The sequence below is a fragment of the Mixophyes fleayi genome, chromosome 3, assembly GCF_038048845.1.
Source record: "Mixophyes fleayi isolate aMixFle1 chromosome 3, aMixFle1.hap1, whole genome shotgun sequence".
Lineage (NCBI taxonomy): Eukaryota > Metazoa > Chordata > Amphibia > Anura > Limnodynastidae > Mixophyes > Mixophyes fleayi.
In genome coordinates this window covers 83,600,202-83,616,577 of record NC_134404.1, presented here as the reverse complement: position 1 = coordinate 83,616,577, position 16,376 = coordinate 83,600,202, and the positions used below count along the sequence as shown (strand labels likewise).

General features: G+C 36.3%; 1 long non-coding RNA gene across 1 annotated transcript in view; it reads right to left on the bottom strand.

Annotated features, from left to right (window-relative positions):
- Nucleotides 1–7,950, bottom strand: part of LOC142142700 (uncharacterized) — a 30,959-nt gene extending 23,009 nt beyond the window's left edge. The window contains exon 1 of the long non-coding RNA XR_012689290.1: nt 7,899–7,950. This is a non-coding gene — a long non-coding RNA (uncharacterized LOC142142700). The remainder of the gene's footprint in view (nt 1–7,898) is intronic.
- Nucleotides 7,951–16,376: the final 8,426 nt, after the last annotated feature.

Below are 16,376 nucleotides of genomic sequence, written 5' to 3'. Positions count from 1 at the left end.
TTATGAATGCTTTAGGCCAATAGGTGTACCGCCCTGGGGTAGCTACTAGCAGCATTTGAGTGGAGTGCCCGTTTGACCCTTTAGTGTGTTTATTTAAACCTGTCAGCTTTATCTACAGTTTTAGCACCAGCTAAATTGAACAGGGTGTGTGCCTGTACCTTTTTTGATATGTCTGAGAGTCCAGCACAGCAGTATACACGCCATTCCTTCTTGAATTTGAGCCATGTGTCCGCGATGGAGTCGTCAAAAACAAGTGGATCTATGAGTCGGAGACCTTGTGCCATCACAGCCAAGCTTCTGACACCATGTAGAACTGTCTGAGTTTAAATCAAAAGCGGAAGCTGGAGAACTGTGAGAACATGTCTTTACTGTGTGGTATATACTGAGAACTGAAGATGGCTGCCAGGTATTTCCTGTCAGCCAGCACTTCCTGAATGACAAGTGGATGGCAGTGATGTTACTTCCACCAAACACACATATCATACATCTACAAAAGGTCTCTAATTACAGAAAACAGAGGAGAAGAAATAGAGATGTCCTTGCTATTTACAGAGCATATTGGTAAAATGGGGAAAACTTTTATGGTTATTGCAATAATCACCCATCAGATTTGATTAATAATCAGTATGAGTGAGGTTTTAAATAAGGTCTTCAGAGAGACTTGTATACCTACTCAAGCTAGCTCATCCTTAAGATTTAATTATGCCCTGATGCAGAATTAATGTTTAAGTGTTGCATCATAGGTGTGAAGTCAGCCACATGTCTGATTAGAGCTTATTCAGGAGGAGATAAATGTACCTCCATGAATTGAAGGGATTTTGGCATCTGATAGAGAATGTATTCACACCTTAGAACATAAGTTGTACTCACTCCAGGGAACACAAATTCGTCCCCTCTCCCATCTTATACATTAAAAGTATGACTGTATAAGTTCAGTTTAATACAATCCTATCAGAAAAAGCTGCCAAAATACTCAAATGATTGCAGCAGTAGGTTCTAGAACAAGGAGGATAAGACAAACACTCTTTTGGACAATAAACTAAGCAACAATGGGGATAAACCCAACTAAAAGCAGCTCAGGATTCCTGGTTTAAGATTCAAATAAAATTGCAGAAAAGTTTCTCAAATATGCTAGGTAATCTTATTGGCCATAAGCCCAATTCACATGAACATTGTGCCACCTCCTCTTTATGCTGCTTTGGTTTACCTTGAGTTTTAGCTGACAGGGTGGCCTCTATAAATACTAACATTTCCACAGAAGAGTTGTACAAGGCAATCAAGTCCATACATGCCTCAGCGGCCTCGGGTCTTGACCGTATATCAGCTCAGTATTATAATAAAAATTCATATATGTATATTTGAACCATAAACTGGTAGGTCTCTTTAATGCAGTGCTTGAAGTTACAACTTCTTTTCTCAGCCTCTACCAGGATAGTTTTGATTCCTATGCTAGTTAAAGATCTAACCTCCTGTTCCAGCTATAGACCGAACTCTTTCTTCAACATTAACTTGAAACTTTTCTCTTAATTTTTGTGCTTAGATTTGCTGATCCACATGATCCATGGGGGTCTCATAGCAGAGTTGCAGGCCCAAGAAAACTCAAGAAGGACAATATACCTGAGCCATATTGATAACAAAGATAAACATTTCTCGTACTAGCACTAGACAAAGAGAAAGATTTTGATAGGGTTACCAGGTCCTTCATGAGGGACGGTTTAAAAAAGGAAGGGGTCCCAGGGAATTATTATAAATACTATTGTTCATTATACCATAACCCTTTGGCTTTGGTCTCAATCAATGGGTTTGTTCCCCCTTTCCATCTGACTTTGACCAATGATACACACCAAGGATGTCCCCTGCTCCTTTAGAATTTGTACTTATAATAGAAAATCTGTCTGAACCAATTCATTCTAATACAGATATTATTGACATTAAGGCAGGATCCAAGGGAAATAACATTTCCCTGTATAGAGATAATGGTTGTCCTCTTGACATTTATGAAACCTTAACTTCCCTTCCAGATATATGGTGAGTTATCAGGTTAAAAAATCAAGTCAGATAAATCAAAGGTGTTGGATCTCAATATCCCTTACACTCAATACAACATCCTCATTACTCCCCCCCCCCCTTCCCCCCAAAGACTCCCACATAATTTTTGTGGGAAGCGGACTTGGAAGTGTAGGAGTGGAAGTCTATCAGATCTAGGCAGGCCAAATTCAGAACATAAATAATAAAACGCTTTCAAGAGATATTTGTGATGGTATCACATTCCCATTAGACTAAAACACATTTTGCAACTGCCTCAGACCTCTGCCGTAGGGTGTGCCTTTGTAAAGATATGCAATTTCACATCTGGTGGCAATAAAAAGGTAGGCCTCCAAAATTGCTGGATAGATAATGGAAAGACTTTAGTTTTCATCTTGAGCAAGTCTGTCGAGGTACATATTAACCCAAAGTATTTCCCGCTCCGTCTCTCTACACCTACTGGTACTTGTTAGGACTTATTATGCTCATTTTAAATTAACTGCCAGCTTGTTGCTGCATGGAGATCCCTGGACACCCCGATCTTTTGTTTCTGTCATCAACAGGAGCTGGCATTCTTACAAAATGGAATATATGACTAGCATTCCCAATAATACACCAGCTTTGTTTAGTACAAACTGGGAACCCTGGTGCAGCCAATTTGGCATTATCTCATTTTTTACTTAAAGTTACTTAAAAAATTTTCACCTGTATATTATTTTTAAAGCGCCAAAATAGTATGCAATGCTTTACATTCAGGTGATCATGGTACAAGTACAGTATATTACATGCAATGACACAAAACAGGAGAACAATATAGCTCTTACCTAATAAGCTTACAATGTGAGAGATGTTGACAATTTGCCCTTGTCTACTTGCTCTAATACATATACGAAATACAAAAATATCGAATTGTTCATAATAATAAATATTCCATGCCACATCTACACTTGTATTAATACTTGCATTACTTTGATTATAAGTAGCAATATTGTAGTGCTTAATCACAGGAATAAGATGCTAATTGATGTCTTGGTTATTCTATTCATAGAAACAATGAGCCGTAATGGCACTCAATATCCTCTGTTATTTAAAAGTAGCTTTGATTTGAATCCAAATCTTAAATTATTTATTATAATTTTTGTGTTCAGTTTGTTAACCTTTTTTCAAGTAATCAGTGTAGGGAAAAACAAAAATCTGAATTTAAAATATTAATATTTAGCTGCATAGTACTTATAAACATTTTTTTGTCTGTTAGTGTATGTATATATATATATATCTATATCTAAAATTAATAATTGCTTCTGCACAGTGATAATGGCATACACACAAACAAGACCATCAAGTTATTCCGCTGCAGTTACTATGAGGAGCACTGCTAAACAATTTAATGAGTAGGAGCATCAGGGCAGTGAGGGAAAAGACAGAGGGATTTTTTTCCTTGCAATTTAGTATGTTACAGAAAAACCTGGATAAAAGACGGCATACCATTGAAAAATGTGTTTGTATGTGTTTCAAATAAACCAGTGAGCTGTGTTCCTGGTCCTTTAATCAGTGTGAAACAGGATTCATAAGATTCATTAGACCAGGTAATGTTTTTTTAAATCATCCAATGTTTGTGTTCCTTGTCCTACTACAAATGCACATTCTTTTTTAGCCGGACATGTAAATGGGCCTTAACACACGACATTTGGAACAGTTGGCCCTGAAGAAGTGGGTCTCAGCAAAATGCGCGTTGGTGTTTAGCTGAATGCACTTAGTTGTACTAAAGTACAATATGAGGCCTTATAGCAAATTACTATTCAGCATGTGGTCCTAACCATGGGGTACTAGCTGACTTATACAGACAGATAAGCTCCAGTTAGCCCCCAGATTTAACGGAGCAGCGTGGAATTAGACAGCGATTAACTGAAAACAGTAGGGATCAGTGGTGTTAGCAGCGGCAACATGCTTTATACGCTTAACATTATAATGCTGTTGATTTATCAGAATGGTAGAATTTATCAGTAGTCGCACTCACAAATTGTATGCTACAAGGAATGAGAAGCAGTGCACGATCCTCTAGTTCAGGCTTGGCCAACCTATGGCTCTTCTGGTGTTGTGAAACTACAAGCCCTAGCATGCTTTACCAGCAGACAGCCAACTGATAGATGGCAAGGTATGCTGGGACTCGTAGTTTCATAACATCTGGGGTGCTACAGGTTGGTCAGGTCTACTTTAGTCAGTGAAGCTCCACAATATTATGAACACACCTTAAGGGCTAAAGCACAAGTATCTATCTAATGGACTAATTATCCCTCCCAATGATCTGTCAATGAGGAGTGAACACTGATAATATGATCACACAATATTGAGACTACTTTATAGGAATAGGGAGGAATACAATTCCTATATGGCTACATGGAGTTAATAGATGCAATGCCTATTAACTCCCTTCACCATAGAAAATAGTGTATCTAACAACATAATAAATTATAATTATGGTTTAATCAGCTCCATTTATGAAAGATCTAAGGGTAAGGTGATAAAGAATTACTGTCATTAATTTTAGGTAGATACACTAATATTGAATATAAAAGAAAGTGAAGAGACAAAGTGCACTAAATGTAAGTGCATACAGGAATCTAGGAATATAAATAAACCAAATAGAAGGAGAAATACAATATCCTTTTGATTCCCAAAGCAATAAGGCCTCAAATAATACAAGAACTAAAACAATGAAAATAAACTAAAATTATAGTAAAACAATATATAAACATATTTGTATATTCAGATTTGAACTTTCGCGTAATTTTCACGTTTCAGTTATCACTATTATTTTGCTGAGTGATATGTACATATTGCTCTGTCAGCAATGTGGATGTATAGAGAAAAGCGGATGTGTGGCTGTACAGCTGGAAGCGATAGCCATATGAGGCAGAGATATCGCAATTACCATTAAATAGAATTCCAAGTTTTTCAAAGTGTTAAGCTAAAAAATTGCACCATATAGAACTTTCCAGTCCGATCATTGCCCAGCTTCTTGTTTTTATTTTTATACTATTAATTAGTTGTATAACATCACTCTTGAAGAGCAGCGTGATAATATTTTGCTTGTCTTTTTGGTAATTATTTTCAATTTACTCTTTCAGTTTAGATTATACCAACATTTTCCTGGTGTATGAGAAAAGTGGTCGCAGACAGATTTTTTCACACCCATACTTATATATCTAAATTCTCTACTCTCTCGTAATCTCCCACTGACAGGGTGATCTTCCTCTCTCGCCCCTCCATATCTGCTGCATCACTTTTTAAATCCCTGCACTATCTCCTGTGTCCTCCAAAATCCAATTCAAAATACTCACCCTTACCTAGAAAGTCCTCAACAACACCACCCCTTAATACATCTCAAATCTTTTCCTAAAATAATCTCCCTCTTATCCTTTAGAGCTTCCTCTGATCTGTACCTCGTCTCTGGTATCCACCTTTCACTTCCACTCACAAGACTTCTCCCATGCCATTGTCCACTTAGGGAATTCCCTATAATAGCTGGTCAGACTCTCACATAGCCTTCTAATGTATAGACACTATCTAAAAAGCCTCTCTTTATTAGAGCTTACCCTTCTCCTGCTGATAATACGCACTCTTATGCACCCTCACAACTGTCCTTATTTCTACTCTGAGCCAAACTCGTACCTCATGTCCTAGAAGTGCTCTATTCCAATTAGAAAGTAAGCTTGCTTAAGAACAGAGTCCTCCTTACCCTATGTTTTCATGTCTGCATTTATTTTGTCCACCTTGTATATCCCTAACTTATCTATGTCCTGTTTTCCCCACTGTCTGGTGCTTCAGAGCACTGAAGTACAAATCAATGATAGTCATAATAATAATAATAATAATAATAATAATAACAATAATAATAATAGTTCATGGACAATACCCATTAGTCATATATTTTATTACCTTTCCATTATTAATTGCATATGTTGATCAGAAAAATAGCATATGTAATCCATAGACCATGTTAGGTTCTGGTTATTGTGAATAATGTTTTTATTGTTCCCAACATGTAATTATTTGATATAAGTGTGTCTACCATGGGTTAAGCAAATGTAATATCATATGACTTTTCTGTATGAAACGTAAGGGAGCCTTATCCATGACGCTTAGTCGGCTGATGTAGGTGTGTGAAAGGGTCACATAATATAGTGAATACAGCAAAGAAATTACAGTCTGGTAAATGATATATTAATAACACTATGAACATTATAATGTATAATAGTGTTAAAACTTTGTGGTATTGTCTTAGGTGCTGCTAGAAATATAGTATCACTCATCAATATACATAGTCAACTACACATGAGTGTAGAGGTTCTGACATGCATTTTTGTATACTTATTTCAAACATTCGATGCCACAAAGATCTCAAAGAGTGAAAACATCAAACCACCAGGTTTTTTTTGTCACCTGGTCATAAAATCTAAAACAGGGTTGACAAAAAAATGGCTGTTTCATACGTCTACTTTAGTGCATTGCTTGGTAACAGATTTTCAGAGCAGTTCAAAGAGTCTAGCTTCCATCTGTGTTTGGTGAAGGGTGCAAAATCCTTCAGGCCATCTGCAAACTCTGCTTCATCTCTAACACTTGGAATAACAAAGGTGTTTTTTTTCCAAAGCTGCATTCTCCCCTCCTGATGTGAGACTGTAGATACAGTTCAGGGAAGTTTGGAAACTTCAGAGTAGATATTACACTTTCCTTCAGGGAGATCTTTTGAGGATGTCAGGACTGTGCCCTACATAACATGGGTTACTGCTATCAGAAGACGGTAGTTAACAAACCCTATACAGAAATGTTTTCTTCTGGATACTGAAGAATCTGCAGACCACTCACATTCAGTTAATTTCAGTCATGTGTTATATTTCCAAAAGAAAGTAGATGGTGCTCTTAACTTATGTTTGAATGTAACACATGAGCTTTCTCATTGGAGAAAACAAACAACAGTCCTATTTCTGAATTTAAAAATAAAGAATAAGCAGGTAATAGTGCATGTATCTAAAACTCTTTAACTTATTTACATAACAATTATACAATGTTCCTTAATCAAAATGACAATTATTAGACACTACTGCACTAATATGATACCGAATATACAGGGCACTCAAATCCAATGTGACTTTTAATATCAATTATAGTTCACAATTTCCTGATGAACACAGAAGCATTGAGAATGGAGCTCACTGTTTAGATATTATTTTATAGTGCATATTATAGTACAACCATATGTGTTACTCAGTACTAGATACATAGATAAACGTTACTACTACAACAAGAAAAAATATTGAAATCTTAACATAATCCACAAAAAAAGAAAGGAAAGTCCTTTGAATGAGAATCATAGAATTTGTTGCTGGAAAACAAACTATAGATACATATAGCCTGCTTTCCTTTTGTGTATATTTGTCATCTTAATATTGTAGCCTTAGCAAAATGTCTGAATCACACATTCTTGAATTGTGCAAAATGTGAGAATCCAACAAAACTGCTTGGAGACTGTTCCATGAGTCAATCACCATTTCTGTAAAAAAAAAAGTCTTCCTTATGTTATCTTTCAGTTTTACTCCCTCCAATTTCAAAGTGTGAATTCAATTAAATAAAGCCCTGAATCAGTATGTTCTAGAGATGTGATGTATTGCTTAGAGTTCATTTCACCATTGGCATTTCCTGGGCCTCCATATTGAGGGGTCGACCCGGGTGAATGCCTGCCTGTCTCACCTGATATATCATCATCATACACGGCTAGTATGGTAGATAATCTGTTCTTAACACAGTCTCTATTGCCATGTCCTATAAGGCACAGTACAGGTAGTACAGGTAGTAAAAGGATCAATGGTACTCACTGCCAGGTTGCACTGCATTAATAATAGGCCACCAGTCTCCAGTCTGTTTCCCAATTGTTATGTCTCTGAACTCCGCGGAGGAGAGATAATCCTGATTATGCATACTGTAGCATTGTTTCACAGGAGTGACTTGCCTGGTGCTCTGCAGATTGTTGTCTCCCTGTGCTTCTCTAATGTCTCTAATGCTAATATTGGCTGTAGAAAGCAAGATGACCGCTCTACAGATATATATATATATATATACACCAACCATTTATCAGATCATCAAGAACTTCAAAGAGAGAGGTTCAAGAAGAAGGCTTATATATATTTAGGATGTAAGCTCTCAGGAGCAGGGCCCTCTTTCCTTGTGTGCTACTTCTACTGTTCCTTCACCCTCTGTACCTCTTGGCCTGCTTCGCTAGCCCTGTTTTCCCTGTTTTCTTAAGTTTTGGCCTTCTTCTCGCTGATTTCTACCATCCTTTTCACAGATATAATCTGATTTGCTTTACCCTGTCACCTGTGTTTGTATATATTTTTGTATCATGTTGTGTCTTGGTTCTGTTTTCTGTATATGTAATCTACAGCGCTGCGGACCCTTTGTGGCGCCTTATAAGTCAAAGATAATAATAATAATAATAATAATAATATTCCAACTGCAGATAGCTGGAAACTTTCTCAGGACCACAGGCCACATGGCTGCCCAGGAATACACCACACCCAATGCTAAAGAGAGCAGAGGCTATTACGTTAAAAGAAAACTATTTTAACCAGAGATATGGTTACTTAAATAACAAATTGAATTTTGTAAGTCTTTGTCTACTAATTGAAATATATTGTTATTGCTCTCTTACACACAAGAGGTGGTAATGAATCCATGGATGTAATCAAATGTAAAAGTTTCAACTTAAGTTTGGAACAAATAAACAGTGGTGGACTAAAGCAAATATGGAAAATGGGTGCTCACACATTTATAATTCTTGAATACCTAGATCATTGTTTTCTAAGGTTTTCAGTACAACACACAACAGTCTCTTCCTTAAGCTTCATACACTAAATATAAAGAACAAATCTCTCAAGAAGGTCTGCCCCCTTACTTATATCTCAGGGCCCTGACTACTGTCCCAAAAGCCAGTTTTACAATCCACACTGCACATGGGTAGCTACAAAGTTTACTGCAACAGGGAGACATGAATGTTATACAAAAAGCCTCAGCACTGAGTTTTATTGTGTACACCTTTTCTAATAACGTTTTAAGTTTAAAAAACATTCATCGAAGAGCTGGAGGTAAGGGTGCTGTTATTTGCATAGATATCTGTCTTGTATGCTCCTCTATATCCTCAGATATGTGCAGAAGAGAAAAGAGAGATTCAACAACAACAATAAAAACAAAGGACATCATTTGTTTTATTTAACGGTGAAACAGCTAAATGCCAGATTGATGACTCTGCTTTATGCAATATAATGTTTCAGTTATGTGGACGTTTATTGGTTGAAAATGGGGTGCAATTAAATTATGGAACGTGGAAGAAACAAATACATTTGCTGTCCAATTTACTGTGTTTTTCTGTTTTTAAATAACTACAAGAAACAAAATACAAGTATTTAAGTTTAAGATTATCTCAGTTTTGACTATGTAGAGGTTAAGGTTAGAATTAAATTTAGTCTCAAAAAGAACTACACCAAAAAGTGTAATTATTGTAGGTGCAGGTTTAACACCAAGGTGGATAATTTAATAGTTATTTTTGGAAGCACCAAATAAGTTTTATATTCTACTAATCACAGTTCATGTGACAATCGTAGAGTGAAATATGACTATCAGCTTACTCGGAATCAAGCTGTTTGTCACACTATTGTCACAAAATAAAATCAAGTTTTTATGTGTCTCCCCACAAATCTGATTTATTTAGCCTCACAAGGAACAGTAAATGCTGGAATGAAGTCTAAGAAATGATGGATGAAAAGTTCCCAATTGCCAGGGTCAGTGTGTAACTTTCAAATTATCTAGGTTTAAACAATTTCAATTTATCTGTTTCTCAATGGCTCTGTGAAAATAAACCAGTTTGGAACCATTGAAATGAATCATGGGCATTTAAACATTGTAAAATGGGTGCTTATAGTGTTATGTTACATTATTTAAATAACTTATTAATCTCATTTTAATAGAGTGCAAATAGACACAGACACAAAGTAAAGAATTGATCCTGGGAGTTTGTAATTTAAAGAGATGTGAAGTTATAAAACAATAAGGGGGTATCTATTATATCTGGGATACAATTGAAATTAAAGGAAACAAATATATTTCCTCCTGCACAACATTTACAGACAAATTGCAAAGCTTCAATATATGTGTGACATTCCCTGTGTTTGTCTTATACCTGGTTGTTAGCAAGCTGGGCTGGGGTACAGGGGGGCATCTACCCCTGGGCCGGTCCCATAGTGGGCTACCTTGGGCTGGGTCACTGGGCCACCTGCATTTTTTCTACCTTTAAAATGTTCTTTAGTAGGCTGCTGAGTCGAGCCTTGACCCCCAGGCTAAAATTTGCCAGCCCTCCCCTGGTTATCAGTATCATAATCTACAGAGCTATTGTAACAAGACTTAACCATAACTAACTCATCTGGGTTTCATTGCCCTTGGGGCCCAGCTTTATGGCTTGCATGGGGTTAATGCTGTTTGTTGCTTTCCCCTCTTGCAACCAACAAGATTTGTTTAGTAGTTTAGCACAAAACTTCTGCGAGTATTCAGAACTAACCAGCGCTGGCAAATTGCCACTCAATACAGTATGAGCTTTCAATGGTGGAAAGATGGCAAGGCATCCCCTGTTCAAATTTAGTACTTGGGCCCATATATTAAATAGATATAAACTCTGTTGGCTGCTAAATACCAGGAGGAGGACTGGAGGTGGGATAGTAGGAAGACAATGGAGAAAATATATTAATAAACTTTAATAAAAAAATATATTTCTGTTTGCTCATAAATATGTAATTGGAAAGGACTAATAATTTAGGGTAAAAAAAAGATTAATATTTAGAATGGAAGAACAGAGTACAATAGCAATTACGAGTGTTTGGGGTTCATGGGCAGTGTGTGTTTGTTTGTGTGTGTTTTTTTAATTAATTAAGCAATTGTAAAGAAACAGCAGAGGTATTTATATACCTGATGGTGGTGACTCTGGAGATATTGCTACATATATTGGTTAGATAACTGGAATTATGTACATTGTTCAAAGAAAGCATTAACGGTGTGAAAGAAAGCGGATTACATACTTAGAGGGAAATTTGGTTTGTTTGTATCATAAATTGTATTCAGCTTTGTTTATTAATTTTAATTATGCCAACTCATGATAATGATAAGGCAATTTATCAAGTCTCTAAATGTGCACTGAAATCTAAAGAGAGTAAAGGTCTTTTATTCCTCCAACTGACCTAGTTAATGAAGTGTCATAAACCAGTGACTTTTCCAGGGCCAGCATTAAAATTACTTTTTGCGCCAATGTAGTGATACTACAATCTGGGACTGGATTTCAGTGCAAGTCTCAAGCTCATACACAGGGCAAAAAGGCCTGTGATGGATACAACACACACAACCTCATATAGTCATGTGAGGGTTGATATACTTTCTGTATATTCTCACTCAGATTGTCACCATCATTAATAACACCAGCACGTCCCCCAGACATGACAAAGTTATGGGAGCGGAATGAAGTGGAAACAGAGCATTAACCAAATACCCTCAATTTCTCTAGTAATACTGTAGGTAATCATTTGCTAGGTTTTTTTTGTTTCATTACAAATATTTTGGCATTCTAAATTCTGGGAGACTGGCTCATCTCATTAGGTCTAAGGTGGAGATTTACTAAAGTGTCATCACTAGCAATTTTGCCATCCAAGCCACAGGAATTACTATCCAGCAGGTTAGAGGGTGGAAACCCAAACCTCTGGCCATGTATGGTGGAATCAAAATAACTAAATTGCATGCAGTTCAGCCCAAAACATAAGATGAGTGTTAAAAATAAATAAAATATAAAGGAAATTAAAAAAATATATTCCCTCCCTTTCCTCAGCATTCCAGTTGTCTAGGGGGTGAACCTCCCTTACTAGTACCACTGTCTGCCAGTCACCAAGGAATTAGTAAATCATATTTAAATTAGAGATGAGCAATCGGATTCAGAGAAATCTGACAGTTTCGACTCTTGGGGTACCGATGCAAACCGAGTCATGACTCAGTTTCTCATGGCAAATTCGGATCTGCAAACAAAGCAAAACATAATTTCCTGTAAAACGTCAGATCTCGCCAGTTTTGGATCGATATGGTCTATTTATATAACCCTCCCTCCTGTTCTCAGCTGCCACTTTAGAAGTGATAGCATGTGGACAGGACGTGTGCTGCAATTCTGTACTCAAGTGGCTTGTAGATGGTTGGACAGGGTAAAAGAGGTAAAATATATATATATATATATATATATATATATATATATATATATATATATATATATATATATTTATTTATATTGAAATAGCTGTAATGTTACTGTACAAATCTTAAGAGTTAATTTACAAATTAGTTTGCTGGAATTGTGTGCTGATAAAATTGGTATGAGAGACTGAAGAGTAGACAAGCTAATTAAGAATGGACAAAATTAATCTTTTCTGCTTTTAAATTCCAAGTGTTTCAATCTGAAAGCAGTTGTGCGAGAGTCAGTGTCAGGGATATCTGAACTATTTAGTGGACAAAAAACAGGGTGCTGTTTGACCGTGAGCAGCACACCCCAAAAAGAAAAATATATCTTTCTTTAAAAACCCCAAGGGGTATATTTACTAAACTGTGGGTTTTAAAAAGTGGAGATGTTGCCTATAGCAACCAATCAGATTCAAGTTGTAGAATGTACTAAATAAATGAGAGCTAGAATCTGATTGATTGCTATAGGCAACATCTCCACATTTTGAGACCCACAATTTAGTATATGTACCCCCAAGTATTTCAATCTGAAAGCAATTGTTTACGGGACAGTGTAAGTGACTTCTTTATTACTAAGTTGACAAATATCCATGTGCTCTTTGACTGTGAGTAACACACCACAAAAAAGAAAAATATTTATTGCAATTAAAATCCCAAGTGTTGCAATCTGAATGCAGTTGTCTGAGGGACAGTATCAGTGACATCTGAACTATTTAGTGGAGAATAAACAGGGTGCTCTTGGACTAAGCAACACACCCCAAAAAAATAAAAATAGATCTCTTGCTTTAAAAATCCCAAATTTTCAGTGTGAATTCAATTGTTTGAGCAGTAGTATTAGTGACATCTTAATAGGTAAGTGGCCAAAACACAGGGTGCTCTTTGACTCTGAAAAGCACACCTCAAAATATAATATATTTCTTGTTATTAGAATCCCAAGTGTTGCAATCTGAATGCAATTATATGAGGGGTAGTGTCAGTGACTTCTGAACTATTTAGTAGAGAAAAATCAGGGTGCTCTTTGACTGTGAGCAGCACACCCCAAAAAGAAAAATATATCTTTCTTTTAAAACCCCAAGGGGTATATTTGCTAAACTGTGAGTTTGAAAAAGTGGAGATGTTGCCTATAGCAACCAATTAGATTCAAACTGTCATTTTGTAGAATGCACTAAATAAATGACAGCTAGAATCTGATTGGTTGCTATAGGCAACATCTCCCACTTTTTCAAACCCACAGTTTAGTACATGTACCCACAAGTCTTTCCATTTGAAAGCAATTGTGTAAGGGGCAGTATCAGTGACATCTTTATTACTAAGTGGACAGAAGTCTGGGTGCTCTTTGACTGTGAGCAGCACACCACAAAACAAATAAAAATAGATTTCTTACTTTTAAAATCCCAAATGTTTCAATCTGAATGCAATTGTGTGAGGGATAGTATCAAAGACATCTTTACTACTATGCAGACAACAAACAGGGTGCTATTTCACTATGAGAAACACACTTCCCAAATAAATAAATATATTGTATATTTTAAGAACCAATTGTATTGATTTGAATTATATTGTGGAGCTGTGTCAGAAGGACTGTAAGGTAGCATTCTCTGCTTTCCCTATTTCATTGGGCGTTCACCTGGTATGGTGGCAGCTATAAGTAGCTCCAACTTCAACTGTCTGTACTCCTCTTGTCAACCATGGATCAGTCTACAGATCAAGAACATCCTAGTAACAGTGCTGGCTGTAGTAGTAATTTTTCAACATCTGCTAGTAAACAGGGTCATGTGGGAAGAAACTGTAATAAAGTGTGTTCAAGATCTAAACACTATTTGTCAATCTGAAAGAAAACATCAGCTCTTGATGTAAGGATTAAAGGAAAAGTTTCTGAGGAATGTGGCGATTTATCAAAAAAAAATGATAATAGCTGACATTCCATACACCACCCACAGTGGAAAGAAAAGTCTTAGACCTTGCCCACTTTTTTCTAGTAGCTCTAGAATGTCCACTGCGAAAGAAAGCGCCCAACATAATCATGCATCTTTCTTAACTTTCCATGCACCAACTTCTAACTCAGAATGTAGGTCTGTTAAAATTTAAATGTAGACAGTGGGTAGGGTTAGGGTTAGGGATAGGGATAGAAATAGAAATAGTTATAGGGTTAGGGTTATTAGTAGAATTATGGTTAGGGATATTATTGTCGATCCAATAATACTGTCTACATTTGAATTGTCAACCTAATAATACAGTCTACATTTCAATTGTTAACCTAATAATACCGTTGGTGTCATTATGTCAACTTTCCGACCCTGTCTATGTTATGGTGTTGATCATATAAATGTCAATCATGTACCTGTCAAACATGTGTATCACATCCCAAGGACAATTCCATCTTGTACTATTTTACATTATGACTATCAAATGGTATAAAATGTCTACTGATGCCTTTGCTGTCCGTCCAATAAGCTCTGATTACTGCTTCTTTACTATCCATTCATATGCTGTCTAACATTGAAAATATTGTGTCTGTGGTATTTTCCTTCTGGCTGCAGCCCACCTTAATTTATCTACTTGTCTAAACTGTCTATTCATGTTACTGCCCATCTAATGAGTTTTGATTAATGCTTCTTTACTTTCCATGACACATGCTGTCTAACATTGAAAATATTGTGTCCGTGGTCTATTTTCCCACCATTTCGCTATTGGGTCAGACCCACCTACGTCTATCATCTTGTATAAAATGCCTACCGATGCTGCTGTTGTCCGTCTAATGAGCTTTGATTACTGCCTCTGTACTTTCTATGACATACGCTGTCTAACGTTGAAAATATTGTGTCTGTTGTCTCTCTCCCACCATTTAAATTCTGAGTCAGGCATACCTTTGTCTAATTTCTTTTCTAAAATGACCATCCTATCAGCTAGTGCTCTGCCAACTATGTTTCATAGGGATTGAAGCATGCTTTGCACAGAAAACTTGGTTTTTCACAATTTCTTAAAAAATAAGAGGTAGATGCAGGAGATACTGTCTGTGGTCTGTAAAAACTTCTGGGCATTTTCTGCATTCAATAACCATATGTAGATCATAGTAGCAGCTTTAGCTAAAATTGGTGAAAATGTTGACAGTTTTGAAGAGATCATTAGAAAATGACTGTAAATTAATGTTAATACTGTAAATATTATTGTAGGAACAAAAACAGCTCAAACTCACATGATTTTACCTGTTTTTTAACAATTTTATTTTTAAAACTTTTTCTTTTGAGAGGAAACAAAAGACAATTGGCACAATAAAAAATTAAACATGAATATCCAAAACGTTTCCTTGTGATTTTGTTATATGTTACAGTAGGAGGCACAGAAGAGGGGGGAGAAAATCAAAGGAAGGGAGAGAAAGAGGGGCGAGAGGGGAGGAGAAGGGATGAGAAAGTGAGAAGGGGCAGTGGGATCGGTGCAGCAGGAACTGAGAGATTCAAACAGTAAACAAATATAAACAGAGAGATCACTAATTTCAGGATAAACGAGAACCTTTCACAATTTTAAATGAAGCCAGATCCAAAATCAAAACCAAAACCCATGAGGACTTTCAGTAAAAACCAAAACACGAAAATGGTTTTAGAAACAAAACAAAAATACGGAGGTCTTTGCACATCACTAGTTAAAATGTCTCCATAATAACTAAATCAAGCGAAGTGGCTCTATTTCTCAATAAATATATAATAGCACTTCCATTATTGATATAAGAAGTCATAATACACCCACATGTTTGTTGCAGGCCCCCTCTAAAGAAATAAATGTCAAAAGAGAGAGAAAGAGAAAATAGTACTGACGGAGCACTCTTTGGACCAGATAATTGGATATTGGTTGAAGTCTATAATATAAAATGAACAATCTTTAATGATATATATTAAAATGATCAAAGCAAAATATTTAAAAAGTGATGTGATTTATTTTGAACCAAAAAAATAAACAGTTAAGAGGTAGATTAACTACCACGCTGGCTTGCTGTTGTGGTGTTGTTTCACTAGGGCTGATAGAGAATACTATTATAACCTGAC